General features: G+C 58.8%; 1 non-coding gene and 1 pseudogene across 1 annotated transcript; both read right to left on the bottom strand.

Moving 5' to 3' along the window:
* The window catches only part of LOC136702876 (28S ribosomal RNA), a 4,392-nt pseudogene extending 4,194 nt beyond the window's left edge, over positions 1-198 (bottom strand).
* Positions 199-470: 272 nt separating this feature from the next.
* On the bottom strand, positions 471-624 carry LOC136702852 (5.8S ribosomal RNA). The gene has a single exon (XR_010803958.1). It is a non-coding gene; the product is annotated as a 5.8S ribosomal RNA (ribosomal RNA).
* Positions 625-17,500: the final 16,876 nt, after the last annotated feature.

The following is a 17,500-nucleotide window of genomic DNA, read 5'->3' on the forward strand; positions in this document are numbered from 1 at the left end:
GGTCCCGCGTCCGCACCGAGACCAAACGGACTTCCGTACGCTACATTTCCCGGCCCACCCCGGTCAGGGGAAAGTGGGATTCAGCGCTGGGCTCTTCCCTCTTCGCTCGCCGCTACTAGGGGAATCCTTGTTAGTTTCTTTTCCTCCGCTTACTGATATGCTTAAGTTCAGCGGGTTGTCTCGTCTGATCTGAGGTCGCACTACGAGACTGTTTTGCGGGGCGCGGGGGGCGCGAACCCCCCGGCCGCTCGCCGTATTACGGTACCCACTCTCCGACGGCGGCGGAGAGCCCAGCGGGGAGAGACTATGACGGATTGGACCCGGACCTAATGGCTCTCCCTACGTCCGGAGCTCTCGCCACACGTCGGGTTTAAGGCCCGAGTCTGGGTTTAGGGAGACGAAGGGCCGTCCGAGGTGGAGGCCCTGCGAACTCCCAGCCGCGGTCTAGGAAGACCGATCGATGGGTAAACCGACCCTCAGACAGGCGTGGCCGCGGGATGGACCCCCGCGGCCGCCATGTGCGTTCGAAATATCGATGATCTGTGTTCTGCAATTCACATTATTTAACGCAGGTTACCGCGTTCTTCATCGATGCACGAGCCAAGTGATCCACCGCTAAGAGTTGTATGAGGTTTGTGCCCGGCCCGTTACAGGCCGGGCGAAGGAAGCCATTCGAACACGAGACAACGTTTGACAATATTTCAAGCCGGGTGCCTTCCCCCCCGTGGAGGGGGGAAGGTCATTGAACCTGGGCGTCACCACCGGACCGAGGAGTTACGGCCCGGGGGACGATCGCCCGAGTAGGTGCCCGAGACTTACGTGGTTTAGGAGACCGGGTCTAGGCCCCACCGTTCCCGGCGAGGCCCAGGGTTTGGTTCGCTGCGTTACGGGTCCCGGTCTAAGGCATTCAGGCGTGCGCTCAAAGCCAAGCTCTCCACCCCGGAGGGTATGAGCGAGGCCCGGTGGTACGCTCCCAAGTCCCCCGCTTAGGGGAAGGCGCTGGGTAGATCCCACCTAGTCAGGACCGGCGGGCACCGGCCGTCTCCTTCGGGTGTTTAAACGCATCCGGGGTTCGTGAGGCCCCTTCAACTCGCGCACCGGCCTTAGACTATTATACGGTCCGTCTCTGCGAAGCCAACATCGGGGTATTTGCATGCGCTCTTAAGCTCCGCTCCAACCCCGTGAGGGGAAAGAGTTTCGCCCGGCGGTACGCTCCCGTCCACCACCACCCCCTGTGCCGGGGGGATGGGTTCAGGGAGATCCCACCGAGGCCGGCGAGCACCGGCCAACGCCCTGGGGGTGAGTAAGCCCCTTTGACTCGCGCACGCACAATCAAGCCTTCAACGATCAATGGTTGGTTTAACGACCCGGCGGGCGGCTCCGGCGCCACTCTCCCCCCCGCGAACGAGGGGGGCGGACCGGGGTACCTATGCACCTAAGGCGGTCCTCGCATAACCCCGAGTTCCGAAGCCGGCTCGCTACGTCCACCCACCCGGAGGGGGAGAGACTCACGTCGGCCGACGACGAAAGGTACGAGGCTTCTGCGGTCCATACCTTGAAGGTACCCGCCGGGGGAGGTTTGGCCTCTCGAGTCCGACTCGACAACCGGCCGTGGCCAGGTCACCGTTAATGATCCTTCCGCAGGTTCCCCTACGGAAACCTTGTTACGACTTTTACTCCCTCTAGATGCCCAGGTTCGATCGACTTCCCACCTCAACGAGGCAACCCCCCGGTAAAGGGGCACCTCGGAGATGGTCCGAGGACCTCACCAGGCCATCCAATCGGTAGTAGCGACGGGCGGTGTGTACAAAGGGCAGGGACTTAATCGACGCGGGCTGGTGACCCGCGACTACTTGGAATTCCTCGTTCAAGGGGAAAAGTTACAATCCCCTATCCCCAGCGGGGAAGGCGTTCATAGGATTGCCCAGGCCTTTCGGCATAGGATGGATGCACATGCTGAACCAGCCAGTGTAACTCACGTGCGGCCCCGGGCGTCTAAGGGCATCACAGACCTGTTATGGCCCCGAATCTCATACGGCTTTGCCTTGCCCCGGATCGCTCTAAGAAGTTCGGCCACCGACCGACGAACCCCTCGGGCCGCAAGCCCCCACAGGGACCCAAGGGAGGGCCGTGTAACTTTTTAAGGCACAGGGTCTCGTCCGTTATCGGAGTTAACCAGACGAATCGCTCCACGAACTCCCAACGGCCATGCACCACCACCCACAGAATCAAGAAAGAGCCATCAATCTGTCAATCCTTACCGTGTCCGGGCCGGGTGAGATTCCCCGTGTTGAGTCAAATTAAGCCGCAAGCTCCACTCCTGGTGGTGCCCTTCCGTCAATTCCTTTAAGTTTCAGCTTTGCAACCGTACTCCCCCCAGAGCCCAAAGACTCGTGGTTTCCCTCACGCTGCCCGGCGGGTCATGGTCGCTAGCCTCACGCCGCCGGATCGCGGGTCGGCATAGTTTACGGTCGGAACTACGACGGTATCTGATCGTCTTCGCTCCCCCGACTTTCGTTCTTGATTAATGAAAACATTCTTGGCAAATGCTTTCGCTTTCGTTCGTCCCACACCGGTCAACGAATTTCACCTCTATCGGTGTGGTACGGATGCCCCCGGCCGTCCCTCTTAATCATTGCCCTCGGTCCTTAAAACCCACGAAATAGGACCGTGGAAGCCCCGGAGCCCCACTCCGGAACGACCAGCCGTCCCGAAGGAGAGACCCCGAAGCCCCGCGGAAGGGCCCTATTCCATTATTCCTAGCTCAGTCAGACATGGCACGTGTCGGCCTGCTTTGAGCACTCTGCTTTATTCAAAGTAAACGCTCCGGACCCTCCAACCCACCGTGCACCGCAGTGAAGTACCCAGCTAAGGGCTTCTCCGCGGCCGGCGAGCAGAGGACACCGGCGGGTAGGGACCAGGTCCCAACATCCACCCAGAGACAGGGGGTCACCCCCGAAGGAGCTCCCCACGCCATCCCGGACAGTACAGGGGATCCGAGACCTGTCCCCACATCCAACTACGAGCTTTTTAACTGCAGCAACTTTAGCATACGCTATTGGAGCTGGAATTACCGCGGCTGCTGGCACCAGACTTGCCCTCCAATGGGTCATCACTCACGGACATAGATTGAGTTCATTTCGATTACGCTCCACAGGATCATAGGACCCGCATCGATATTTTTCGTCACTACCTCCCCGTGTCGGGAATGGGTAATTTGCGCGCCTGCTGCCTTCCTTGGAAGTGGTAGCCGTTTCTCAGGCTCCCTCTCCGGAATCGAACCCAGATTCCCCGTTACCCGTGGTCACCACGGTAGGCACGTAGCCTACCGTCGAAAGTTGATAGGGCAGACACTCGAATGATACGTCGCCGCCCCGGAGGGCTTAACGATCGGCCAGAGGTTATCTAGAGTCACCAAAGCGACCCGACCGGAGCCGGGAGGGTTTTTCGGTTCTGATAAATGCACGTATCCGGGGGACAGGGGCCGGGAGAGCATTTCACGCCGACCCCCAGAACCCTTCCAACGCTTCGTTTGCATGTATTAGCTCTGGAATTACCACAGTTATACCAAGTAACGTGTGGAGCGATCAAAGGAACCATAACTGATTTAATGAGCCATTCGCAGTTTCACTGTACCAAAACCCGTGTGTACTTAGACTTGCATGGCTTAATCTTTGAGACAAGCATATAATACTGGCAGGATCAACCAGACCGACCCCCCTTGGATCTCAAACCCCGGACGGGGAAAGAGAGGGGGCGCATGGAGCCCGTGAGAGTGATCTCAGGGGACACCAGCGAAGAGGATCGAACGCGACCCCGCTGTGGGGGTCTGCAATCGACTTGGCAACTTGGAAAACGTATGATTCTCGCCCGGACGGTGCAGGCTAGGGGCCGGGTCCTTCCCTCAAACGGATCCCGACCCTAAGGCACCACCGACGCGGACGTTGAACGGACCTACTGTTGGATCGACCGGCCGACTAAGTCCCCCTCGGAACCGTTCTGGACAAGCGGACATGCCTCTTACGGGCATCCACGAGCCATGGAGGCTGGGAGCACAAGGTGGGGAGGATCGCTCTAAGCACTGTATTTAGGCTTAGAAGCCTGCCCCTGGTGCTCCGCGTATACCGAGCTCGAACGGCCGTGAAGGACAGCCGTTAAGGGAAGAGAATGGAAGAGAATCCTGGCCCCCTCAAAGCGCGAGGAAGTCGGCATAGGTTTTTACGGTACGCCACCACCGGAGCCGTCTGATGTTCAGAAGACGAAGGGTTTTGCCCTCAATCTCGTAAGGTCGAGGGCTCACCACCGAACTTCCAGCCGCGGTCCTTGGTAGGACCGATACGCGGACAAGCCGCAAATCCTGGCCCCCTCGCAGTGCGAGGAGGTCGGCAAAGGTTTACGGTTTCGCCCCCCGGAGCCTACGGAAGTCTGCGTTTAAGAAGACGAAGGGTCGGATCCCGTAGGCCGACCCTGCGAACTTCCAGCCGCGGTCTGTGGAAGACCGATCCGTGTCACCTCTAATGCGCTCTTTGCCTCCGGCCGTTTCCAGCCGGGGGCCCGGTGGTGCGCTCCCACGTCCCGCTCAAAGGAGGGGAAAGGTCGGGAGATCCCACGGACCGGCGGATGACCGCCGGCCAACGCCTCGGGGGGTTACGCGGCCCCGTCGACTCGCGCACGGGCAAATTTATGGGTTTAAAAAGGGGGACAATCCTCATACGTTCGACCCCCCGGTGCCCAGGGAAGTTGACCCTCCCCGGGCAGGCATATCGAACGAATCATCGGTCGGAAAACTCTCTCTTTCGGGACGGGGGAAACCCCTCATACGCTCGACCCCCCATGCCCAGGAATGTTTTACCTTCCCAGGCATACATCGAACGAATCATCGGGGTGGACACAACGGGCTTATAACAATCGACGGGGCGGCCCGTTCCACCCGCCCCACAAGTGGGCAGATGGTCGGTGGCCTATAGACCCACAGGCAGTCCCAATACCACCGTGATACGAGATCCGGGGTTGGGACTTGACCTTAAAGGTACCCGGTCGAGGCGGACCGAGTGGAAGCCACTCGGATTTATGACAGTGGTAGGCCCCACGGACCTTGGGGACCACTCCCCATCGCTCTGCCCGGCACCTGGCTCGGAAACCGGGACTAATTTTGGCAGTAATACGCTATCGGTCTTGGTTCTCATTGGTTCATACACCCAAGATGGGCGAACGTCGAACGCGAACGGGAGCGATCAACGCCCATAACCCCTAATTATGCACGAACCGGGGGCTATATAAGGGGTCGCCTTCACTCGGAGCCGTCAGTCTCTCACCATGGATAGCTGCCCGCTTTGCGAACAAGCCATTGCTACGGATCTGACTTTCCACTTTACCATCTTCCACAGACTCGGACCGGACGACGCAGCCTTCCTCCGAGAACTGGACCGAAGCGGGGAGAATTCATCACAGCTCGACTGCCCTCTCTGCGGCCTGCCGTCTCTCTCTTCGCCGGCAGATCACCTGGGCTCGGCGCATTCCCTCAAAGGCCTCGCCCTTCGGATCGCTCTCTCTGCCGCTCGACGCCTTCGCACCATCCACCTTCTGCGTCGCTATCAACAGTCTAAGCCGCGGAACCCTCCACCGCCCTCGGGATCCCGTTCCCCGAATCCAGCCTCGCCGCCGAGACCAAGCACGCCGGGACCGAGCGCGCCGGGACCGAACACGCCGGGACCGAGCACGCCGGGACCGAACACGCCGGACCCGAACACGCCGGACCCGAACACGCCGGACCCGAACACGCCGGACCCGAACACGCCGGACCCAAGCACGCCGGACCCAAGCACGCCGGACCCAACCATGCTGTACCCAAGCTCACCGGACCCAAGCACGCCGGAGCCAACCACGCCTGATGCTTGCCCGCTCTGCGAGCAAGCCATTACGGATCTGACTTCCCATTATACCACCTTCCACCGCCTTGGATCTGCCGACATTGACTTTCTCCGGGGACTGGACCAAAGTGGGGAGAATTCGTCCCAGCTCGACTGCCCTCTCTGCGGCCTGCCGTCTCTCTCTTCGCCGGCGGATCACCTGGGCTCGGCGCATTCCCTCAAAGGCCTCGCCCTTCGGATCGCTCTCTCTGCCGCTCGACGCCTTCGCACCATCCACCTTCTGCGTCGCTATCAACAGTCTAAGCCGCGGAACCCTCCACCGCCCTCGGTATCCTGTTCCCCGAATCCAGCCTCGCCGGGCCCCAGCACGCCGGGCCCCAGCATGCCGGACCCAGCCATGCCGGGCCCAAGCACGCCGGGCCCAAGCACGCCGGGACCCAACACGCCGGACCCAGCTTCGCCGGACCCAGCCTCGCCGGACCAAGCCTCCCCGGGCCAAGCCACTACGGGCCAAGCCACGCCGGAGCCGGTCGACAGCGACTACCAACCGAGCGAGTCTTCCCCTGCCGAATCCACCTCGGACACGGATTCAGAGACCGAGCGGGCACGGCGAACCTCCCGGGGGAGGCAGCTCGTGATCCCGCATCGGTTTCGGGACACCTACGTCAGCCGTTCGGTAGACGACTTTCAGAAGTTCTACCTGCGGGTCGACGCGTCACCGAAGGACATCGAGAACTCTCGCCAGCGACGGGGCCACGTTATTCGGTTCCTGCTTCACTGCGCCCCGCCCGGCTGCCAATTCACAGACCTGTCTTTCGTCCATCACACGAACGTTCCCACTTGGGTACAGAGCCTTCAGAAACTGGGTTACGCTTCGACAACCGTTAAGTGTTACCTGCACAGCGCCAAGGCGTTCGTCTCCCACGTCGCTGCCTTCGACCCAGAGACCGCCGGGGTCAGCCCCGAAGAGCTCCAGAGGCTGAAGCTGACCTTCGCCAAGGCTCATCGGGACATCGCACGCACGATTCTGGGCCATCGCCAGCGCGTGAAGAGAGCGAAGCTGAGTCGCTTGCCGCAACCTTCGGATTTCAGGGTCTTCCTAAGCCACGCTAAGACCCGAATCCCAGAGCTCATAGACGCGGCCCGGACGGGGGACACCGCCCGCCGGTCGACGCTACGGATGCTCCAGGGGTACCTGCTCGGCCTTTTGTCTGTCTTAACCGGTCACCGGTCGGTTGTGTTTCTCAACCTGACGGTTGGAGAGTTGAGGCAAGCCAGCACCACGGATGGCACCGGCTTCGTGGTTTATGTTCGTGAACACAAGACCAACGCCTCGTTCGGGGACGCTCCGATCGGGTTGTCTGCCACAGAGCTGGCCTGGTTGACCGCACTCAGCGACTTACACGGGGCCCGGGACGGGCTCGTGTTCTTGGACAGGGGGAACCAGCTGCGCAAGCCAAACTCACTGCTTCGGATCGCGTGGACGGATGCGGGCCTCGGAGGCGCGGTGGCCTTCAACCTGATCCGCACGGCTGTTTCGAACCAAGTGAGTGTTGAACTTAATCCGACTTATGTGGGCTCTTAACCCCGGCCTTCCTACTTCTGACACCTCGCACCTCTGTTTCAGGTTTCGACTCTGCCGGCCGAAGATAGAGATCGAGTGACGACAAGCATGTGCCACTCCAACATCACTGCCCGGGCCTTCTACCGAGCCGGCCTCTCTGCGGCCGATGTGATGCGGGCTCGTGAGAACCGTCTTTCCGCCCTCGAAACGGCCTGAACCGGACCCTCTTCAAAGCGCAACCCAGCCGGGATTCACTCCGTGTTTCTGCACCCCCGTGGCTTTGATATGTTTTACTGCGAAATAAATACATTTATTTCTGAATCCCCAAACAGAGTGTTCCCGTGTGGTACTTGCTTCGGTTTGGAGATGGAGGGGGGGTGGAGATTGGGTGATCCTCCCAGAGGGAGACTTTTTACGAGGTCCGACCGGCCTTAAGACTTAAACGATCAGTGGTTATGGGTTAACTTAGTCGGCGGGCGGCCCGTTCCACCGCCCCGCTAAGGGAGCAGTGGTCGGAGGCCTATGGACCTTAGGCAGTTCACCGGGGTGGGTAAACTTACCTTTAGGCACCCGTCGCATGAATATAGGAGACCATTTGGCTTTTTTGGCCCCGGAAACCAGCCACTTCTCCGGGCATATATAGAACCAATCCCCCCCAGGGAGGGAGTTGGAACTAAAGGTCATTGAAATTAAATGGGTTTAACAGTTAACTTTGTCGGCGGGCGGCCCGTTCCACCGCCCCGCTAAGGGAGCAGTGGTCGGAGGCCTATGGACCTTAGGCAGTTCACCGGGGTGGGTAAACTTACCTTTAGGCACCCGTCGCATGAATATAGGAGACCATTTGGCTTTTTTGGCCCCGGAAACCAGCCACTTCTCCGGGCATATATAGAACCAATCCCCCCCAGGGAGGGAGTTGGAACTAAAGGTCATTGAAATTAAATGGGTTTAACAGTTAACTTTGTCGGCGGGCGGCCCGTTCCACCGCCCCGCTAAGGGAGCAGTGGTCGGAGGCCTATGGACCTTAGGCAGTTCACCGGGGTGGGTAAACTTACCTTTAGGCACCCGTCGCATGAATATAGGAGACCATTTGGCTTTTTTGGCCCCGGAAACCAGCCACTTCTCCGGGCATATATAGAATGAACCATCGGGGGCTAAGGGCAGATAGTCAAGTCAGTTATACCGATCGAACTCTCTTGAGTTTCGGCTTAAAGCTCTGGCATTTGCCGTTGGGACTTAGAGTTTTTTTTTTAATAAAGAGGGGAGGCCGGGCTTACCTCCACCTTAAGCCCAGAGGGTGTCCCAGTCCTCGGGCTTGTGTATTCGCATCAACGGGGTCCATGGAAGTCATTTTAGACATCCAGAGGGGAGGCAACCCAAACCATCCCCTTAGCCCAGAGGTGTGCCACTCCTCGGGCTTGTGTATTCGCATCAACGGGGTCCATGGAAGTCATTTTTAGACCTCCAGAGGGGAGGCAACCCAAACCATCCCCTTAGCCCAGAGGTGTGCCACTCCTCGGGCTTGTGTATTCGCATCAACGGGGTCCATGGAAGTCATTTTTAGACCTCCAGAGGGGAGGCAACCCAAACCATCCCCTTAGCCCAGAGGTGTGCCAGTCCTCGGGCTTCGGTATTCGCATCACCGGGGTCTACGGAGGTCTCAACTTAGGTTTTGAACACCTCCAGAGGGGGGGCCGGATTAACCACCACCCTAGCCCAGAGGTGTGCCAGTCCTCGGGCTTCGGTATTCGCATCACCGGGGTCTACGGAGGTCTCAACTTAGGTTTTGAAAACCTCCAGAGGGGGGGCCGGATTAACCACCACCCTAGCCCAGAGGGGTGCCAGTCCTCGGGCTTCGGTATTCGCATCACCGGGGTCTATGGAGGTCTCGACTTAGGTTTTGAAAACCTCCAGAGGGTGGGGGCATATCTTATCCCCACCCTAGCCCAGAGGTGTGCCAGTCCTCGGGCTTCGGTATTCGCATCAACGGGGTCTACGGATGTCTCGACTTAGGTTTTGAACACATCCAGGGAAGCAGAGCGGACATTCCCATTATTTCAAGCCCATCGGGAAGCCACTCTTTTGGGCATAGCGTTTCGCATCGCTGTTACCCAAACTTACGTCTGATTTAATGCCTCCCTAATATCCCGACGGCACCAGGCTGAGAAACCATATGCCCACAGGATTTGAGGCATTGGAACCTCGTTCGCATAGCCGACAACGATGAACCTCCCTCGGACTCGCTACGAGGCTTGAGGAGGGTCCTGATTTTCTTAAAATCTCAGGTGAGGGACTTAGAAAATTTTCACTTTAAAACCACAGACCTCCAGAGGAGAGACCGGGCTTATCACAACCTTAGCCCAGAGGGCGCCACTCCTCGGGCATGTCACTTCGCATCACCGGGGTCCATGGATGTCTCGACTTAGGTTTTGAACACATCCAGAAGGGGGGGCCGGATTAACCACCACCCTTAGCCCAGAGGGGTGCCAGTCCTCGGGCTTTAAATTCGCTTCGCCGGGGTCTATGGAAGTCATTTTTAGACCTCCAGAGGGGAGGCAACCCAAACCATCCCCTTAGCCCAGAGGTGTGCCACTCCTCGGGCTTGTGTATTCGCATCACCGGGGTCCATGGAAGTCATTTTAGACATCCAGAGGGGAGGCCACCCTAACCATCCCCTTAGCCCAGAGGGGTGCCAGTCCTCGGGCTTTAAATTCGCTTCGCCGGGGTCTATGGAAGTCATTTTTAGACCTCCAGAGGGGAGGCAACCCAAACCATCCCCTTAGCCCAGAGGTGTGCCACTCCTCGGGCTTGTGTATTCGCATCACCGGGGTCCATGGAAGTCATTTTAGACATCCAGAGGGGAGGCCACCCTAACCATCCCCTTAGCCCAGAGGGGTGCCAGTCCTCGGGCTTTAAATTCGCTTCGCCGGGGTCTATGGAAGTCATTTTTAGACCTCCAGAGGGGAGGCAACCCAAACCATCCCCTTAGCCCAGAGGTGTGCCAGTCCTCGGGCTTTAAATACGCATCACCGGGGTCCATGGAAGTCATTTTAGACATCCAGAGGGGAGGCAACCCAAACCATCCCCTTAGCCCAGAGGTGTGCCACTCCTCGGGCTTGTGTATTCGCATCAACGGGGTCCATGGAAGTCATTTTTAGACCTCCAGAGGGGAGGCAACCCAAACCATCCCCTTAGCCCAGAGGTGTGCCACTCCTCGGGCTTGTGTATTCGCATCAACGGGGTCCATGGAAGTCATTTTTAGACCTCCAGAGGGGAGGCAACCCAAACCATCCCCTTAGCCCAGAGGTGTGCCAGTCCTCGGGCTTGTGTATTCGCATCAACGGGGTCCATGGAAGTCATTTTTGACCTCCAGAGGGGAGGCAACCCAAACCATCCCCTTAGCCCAGAGGTGTGCCAGTCCTCGGGCTTGTGTATTCGCATCAACGGGGTCCATGGAAGTCATTTTTGACCTCCAGAGGGGAGGCAACCCAAACCATCCCCTTAGCCCAGAGGTGTGCCAGTCCTCGGGCTTGTGTATTCGCATCAACGGGGTCCATGGAAGTCATTTTAGACCTCCAGAGGGGAGGCAACCCAAACCATCCCCTTAGCCCAGAGGTGTGCCACTCCTCGGGCTTGTGTATTCGCATCACCGGGGTCCATGGAAGTCAGTTTAGACCTCCAGAGAGTGGGGCCGGTCTTACCACCACCCTTAAGCCCAGAGGGCGTCACTCCTCGGGCATGGAATTCGCATCAACGGGGTCTACGGATGTCTCGACTTAGGTTTTGAACACATCCAGGGAAGCAGAGCGGACATTCCCATTATTTCAAGCCCATCGGGAAGCCACTCCTTTGGGCATAGCGTTTCGCATCGCTGTTACCCAAACTTACGTCTGATTTAATGCCTCCCTAATATCCCGACGGCACCAGGCTGAGAAACCATATGCCCACAGGATTAGAGGCGTCTGAACCCCTTTCGCATAGCCGACAACGATGAACCTCCCTCGGACTCGCTACGAGGCTTGAGGAGGGTCCTGATTCTCTTAAAATCTCAGGTGAGGGACTTAGAAAATATTCACTTTAAAACCACAGACCTCCAGAGGAGAGACCGGGCTTATCACAACCTTAGCCCAGAAGGCACCACTCTTCGGGCATGTCACTTCGCATCACCGGGGTCCATGGAAGTCTCGACTTAGGTTTTGAACGCATCCAGAGGGTGGGGGCCGGACTTACCACCACCCTTAGCCCAGAGGGCGTCACTCCTCGGGCATAAAATTCGGATAACCGGGGTCCATGGAAGTCAATTTTGACCTCCAGAGAGGGGGGGCCTGGCTTACCACCACCCTAAGCCCAGAGGGCGTCACTCCTCGGGCATGAAATACGCTATACCGGGGTCCATGGAAGTCCTTTTAGACCTCCAGAGAGGGGGGGCCGGGCTTACCACCACCCTTAGCCCAGAGGGCACCACTCCTCGGGCTTGAAATTCGCATCACCGGGGTCCATGGAAGTCTCGACTTAGGTTTTGGAAACCTCCAGAGGGGGGGCTGCACTTACCACCACCCTAAGCCCAGAGGGCGTCACTCCTCGGGCATGAAATACGCTATACCGGGGTCCATGGAAGTCCTTTTAGACCTCCAGAGAGGGGGGGCCGGGCTTACCACCACCCTTAGCCCAGAGGGCACCACTCCTCGGGCTTGAAATTCGCATCACCGGGGTCCATGGAAGTCTCGACTTAGGTTTTGGAAACCTCCAGAGGGGGGGCTGCACTTACCACCACCCTTAGCCCAGAGGTTCATCACTCCTCGGGCATGAAATTCGGATAACCGGGGTCCATGGAAGTCAGTTTAGACCTCCAGAGAGTGGGGCCGGGCTTACCACCACCCTAAGCCCAGAGGGCGTCACTCCTCGGGCATGAAATTCGGATAACCGGGGTCCATGGAAGTCAGTTTAGACCTCCAGAGAGTGGGGCCGGGCTTACCACCACCCTAAGCCCAGAGGGCGTCACTCCTCGGGCATGAAATATGCTACACCGGGGTCCATGGAAGTGATTTTAGACCTCCAGAGAGGGGGGGCCGGGCTTACCACCACCCTTAGCCCAGAGGGCGTCACTCCTCGGGCATGAAATTCGGATAACCGGGGTCCATGGAAGTCTCGACTTAGGTTTTGGAGACCTCCAGAGGGGGGGCCGGGCATACCACCACCCTTAGCCCAGAGGGCGTCACTCCTCGGGCATGAAATACGCTATACCGGGGTCCATGGAAGTCAGTTTTGACCTCCAGAGAGGGGGGGCCTGGCTTACCACCACCCTAGCCGAGAGGGCGTCACTCCTCGGGCATGAAATTCGCTTCACCGGGGTCCATGGAAGTCATTTTAGACCTCCAGAGAGGGGGGCTGCACTTACCACCACCCTTAGCCGAGAGGGCGTCACTCCTCGGGCATGAAATTCGGATCACCGGGGTCCATGGAAGTCAGTTTAGACCTCCAGAGAGTGGGGCCGGTCTTACCACCACCCTAAGCCCAGAGGGCGTCACTCCTCGGGCATGAAATTCGGATAACCGGGGTCCATGGAAGTCTCGACTTAGGTTTTGGAGACATCCAGAGGGGGGGCCGGGCTTACCACCACCCTAAGCCCAGAGGGCGTCACTCCTCGGGCATGAAATTCGGATCACCGGGGTCCATGGAAGTCAATCTAGACCTCCAGAGAGGGGGGGCCGGGCTTACCACCACCCTTAGCCCAGAGGGCATCACTCCTCGGGCATGAAATTCGGATAACCGGGGTCCATGGAAGTCTCGACTTAGGTTTTGGAGACCTCCAGAGGGGGGGCCGGGCATACCACCACCCTTAGCCCAGAGGTGAGTCACTCCTTGGGCTTTAAATTCGGATAACCGGGGTCCATGGAAGTCAGTTTAGACCTCCAGAGGGGGGGCCGAGCATACCACCACCCTTAGCCCAGAGGTGTGCTCCTCATCGGGCATGAAATACGCTTCACCGTGGTCCATGGAAGTCATTCGAGACCTCCAGAGGGGGGGCTGGGCATACCACCACCCTTAGCCCAGAGGTGAGTCACTCCTCGGGCATGAAATTCTCTTCACCGGGGTCCATGGAAGTCATTTTAGACATCCAGAGGGGGGGCCGAGCATACCACCACCCTTAGCCCAGAGGTGTGCTCCTCATTGGGCATGAAATGCGCTTCTCCGGGGTCCATGGAAGTCAGTTTAAACATCCAGAGGGGGGGCCGAGCATACCACCACCCTTAGCCCAGAGGTGTGCTCCTCATCGGGCATGAAATTCTCTTCACCGTGGTCCATGGAAGTCATTCGAGACCTCCAGAGGGGGGGCTGGGCATACCACCACCCTTAGCCCAGAGGTGAGTCACTCCTCGGGCATGAAATTCTCTTCACCGGGGTCCATGGAAGTCATTTTAGACATCCAGAGGGGGGGCCGAGCATACCACCACCCTTAGCCCAGAGGTGTGCTCCTCATTGGGCATGAAATGCGCTTCTCCGGGGTCCATGGAAGTCAGTTTAAACATCCAGAGGGGGGGCCGAGCATACCACCACCCTTAGCCCAGAGGTGTGCTCCTCATCGGGCATGAAATACGCTTCACCGGGGTCCATGGAAGTCATTCGAGACCTCCAGAGGGGGGGCTGGGCATACCACCACCCTTAGCCCAGAGGTGAGTCACTCCTCGGGCATCAAATTCGCATCACCGGGGTCCATGGAAGTCAGTTTAGACCTCCAGAGGGGGGGCTGAGCATACCACCACCCTTAGCCCAGAGGTGTGCTCCTCATCGGGCATGAAATACGCTTCACCGGGGTCCATGGAAGTCATTCGAGACCTCCAGAGGGGGGGCCGAGCATACCACCACCCTTAGCCCAGAGGTGAGTCACTCCTCGGGCATGAAATTCTCTTCACCGGGGTCCATGGAAGTCATTTTAGACATCCAGAGGGGGGGCCGAGCATACCACCACCCTTAGCCCAGAGGTGTGCTCCTCATTGGGCATGAAATGCGCTTCTCCGGGGTCCATGGAAGTCAGTTTAAACATCCAGAGGGGGGGCCGAGCATACCACCACCCTTAGCCCAGAGGTGTGCTCCTCATCGGGCATGAAATACGCTTCACCGGGGTCCATGGAAGTCATTCGAGACCTCCAGAGGGGGGGCTGGGCATACCACCACCCTTAGCCCAGAGGTGAGTCACTCCTCGGGCATCAAATTCGCATCACCGGGGTCCATGGAAGTCAGTTTAGACCTCCAGAGGGGGGGCTGAGCATACCACCACCCTTAGCCCAGAGGTGTGCTCCTCATCGGGCATGAAATACGCTTCACCGGGGTCCATGGAAGTCATTCGAGACCTCCAGAGGGGGGGCCGAGCATACCACCACCCTTAGCCCAGAGGTGAGTCACTCCTCGGGCATCAAATTCGCATCACCGGGGTCCATGGAAGTCAGTTTAGACCTCCAGAGGGGGGGCTGAGCATACCACCACCCTTAGCCCAGAGGTGTGCTCCTCCTCGGGCATCAAATTCGCATCACCGGGGTCCATGGAAGTCATTTAGACCTCCAGAGAGGGGGGCCGAACCTACCAGCAACCTTAGCCCAGAGGGCGTCACTCCTCGGGCTTCAAACTCCCATCATCGGGGTTCCATGGAAGTCTCGACTTAGGTTTTGAACCGTTCCGGGGTCACCTCCAGTGAGATAACGCGGAAATCTCACTATATTCATGCCCACAGGCGAACCAGAGCCTTGGGCTTGTCATAGTTACATACGGTGTACCCAAACTTTCGTCTTTTCTAAAGGAACCCTAATGTCCTGACGGCACCGCACTGGAAACCCCCATGCCCTCTGAATTTTTACCACTCCGAGGTGCTCCGTTTTGGGCTTGCTACCTAGGGCGAAGAGGGTCAGAAATTTTTCTAAGTCCTACTTTAAAACGTCCCACTGGGAGACCACTAGGGTTAGCACTTTGCCAAAAAATCACGGCTGAATGCAATTTTCACGCCTCGCACCCTTTGTTCGTTTAGATTTAACAAAAAAATCAACCGAACCCCCTTTTTAACAACGCTTTGCCGAATTTAGCTCACTTTTCCCGGCCTGGAATATCTCACGCTTGCCCCCCACGGTACTTACCTCCGGGGAAGACACCCCCGTCGCTGCCAACACCCATGCCCGGCCCAGGCTCACCCGACTCGGCCTCGCTAGCTCCATCGCCCGCTCCAAACCTCCGGGGAGAAGACCCCCATCGCCGCCAACGCCCATGCCCGGCCCAGGCTCACCCGACTCGGCCTCGCTAGCTCCATCGCCCGCTCCAAACCTCCGGGGCTGGACCTCCAGGAACCCAGCGCACCTCTCGAACCTATCCGGCCCACACTTAAGCACTCCTCCTCGGACTAAACCATTCAGCCCGCGCCGCTGGAACGAGCGCCCACTGGAAGACCTGAGCCTCAAACCCGCGCGCTTTACGGTTCTCTATCTCCCCGGGCTCGGAGCACTTTTCTCGGCCATGGGACCTCCAGGGGGGGCCCCTCTTAGCTCCGTCATCATTTCTCTAAGTCTCACTCCGCCCACTGGAAGACCCGAGCCCCAAACCCGCGCGCTTTACGGTTCTCTATCTCCCCGGGCTCGGGGCACTTTTCTCGGCCACGGGACCTCCAGGGGAGGCCCCTCTTGGCTCCGTCAATATTCCTTTAAGTCTCATTCCGCCCACTGGAAGACCCGAGCCCCAAACCCGCGCGCTTTACGGTTCTCTATCTCCCCGGGCTCGGGGCACTTTTCTCGGCCATGGGACCTCCAGGGGGGGCCCTTCATGGCTCCGTCAATATTCCTTTAAGTCTCACTCCGCCCACTGGAAGACCCGAGCCCCAAACCCGCGCGCTTTACGGTTCTCTATCACCCCGGGCTCGGAGCACTTTTCTCGGCCATGGGACCTCCAGGGGGGGCCCTTCATGGCTCCGTCAATATTCCTTTAAGTCTCACTCCGCCCACTGGAAGACCCGAGCCCCAAACCCGCGCGCTTTACGGTTCTCAATCACCCCGGGCTCGGAGCACTTTTCTCGGCCATGGGACCTCCAGGGGGGGCCCTTCATGGCTCCGTCAATATTCCTTTAAGTCTCACTCCGCCCACTGGAAGACCCGAGCCCCAAACCCGCGCGCTTTACGGTTCTCTATCACCCCGGGCTCGGAGCACTTTTCTCGGCCATGGGACCTCCAGGGGGGGCCCTTCATGGCTCCGTCAATATTCCTTTAAGTCTCACTCCGCCCACTGGAAGACCCGAGCCCCAAACCCGCGCGCTTTACGGTTCTCTATCACCCCGGGCTCGGAGCACTTTTCTCGGCCATGGGACCTCCAGGGGGGGCCCTTCATGGCTCCGTCAATATTCCTTTAAGTCTCACTCCGCCCACTGGAAGACCCGAGCCCCAAACCCGCGCGCTTTACGGTTCTCTATCACCCCGGGCTCGGGGCACTTTTCTCGGCCATGGGACCTCCAGGGGAGGCCCCTCTTGGCTCCGTCAATATTCCTTTAAGTCTCATTCCGCCCACTGCCATACCCGAGGTCTTTAACCGCGGCGTTCACGGTTCTCTATCACCCCGGGCTCGGAGCACTTTTCTCGGCCATGGGACCTCCAGGGGGGGCCCCTCATGGCTCCGTCAACATTCCTCTAAGTCTCATTCCGCCCACTGCCATACCCGGGCTCGGAGCATGTACTTCGGCCATGGGACCACAAGAGGGCGCCCTTCTTAAGAAATTGCTGACATCCAGGACCATTCAAGGGAGCGACCTGCCTCCCTATGCCCGCCACCGGCTCCCTCTAACCGGTGTACGGACTCTCGGGGCCCGCGCCCCCAGAGAACCAGAGTTTCAGAAATTGCACTAAGTCCAGACATCCAGGACCATTCAAGGGAGCGACCTGCCTCCCTATGCCCGCCACCGGCTCCCTCTAACCGGTGTACGGACTCTCGGGGCCCGCGCCCCCAGAGAACCAGAGTTTCAGAAATTGCACTAAGTCCAGACATCCAGGACCATTCAAGGGAGCGACCTGCCTCCCTATGCCCGCCACCGGCTCCCTCTAAC

This window comes from Hoplias malabaricus, chromosome 7 (genome assembly GCF_029633855.1).
Source record: "Hoplias malabaricus isolate fHopMal1 chromosome 7, fHopMal1.hap1, whole genome shotgun sequence".
NCBI lineage: Eukaryota > Metazoa > Chordata > Actinopteri > Characiformes > Erythrinidae > Hoplias > Hoplias malabaricus.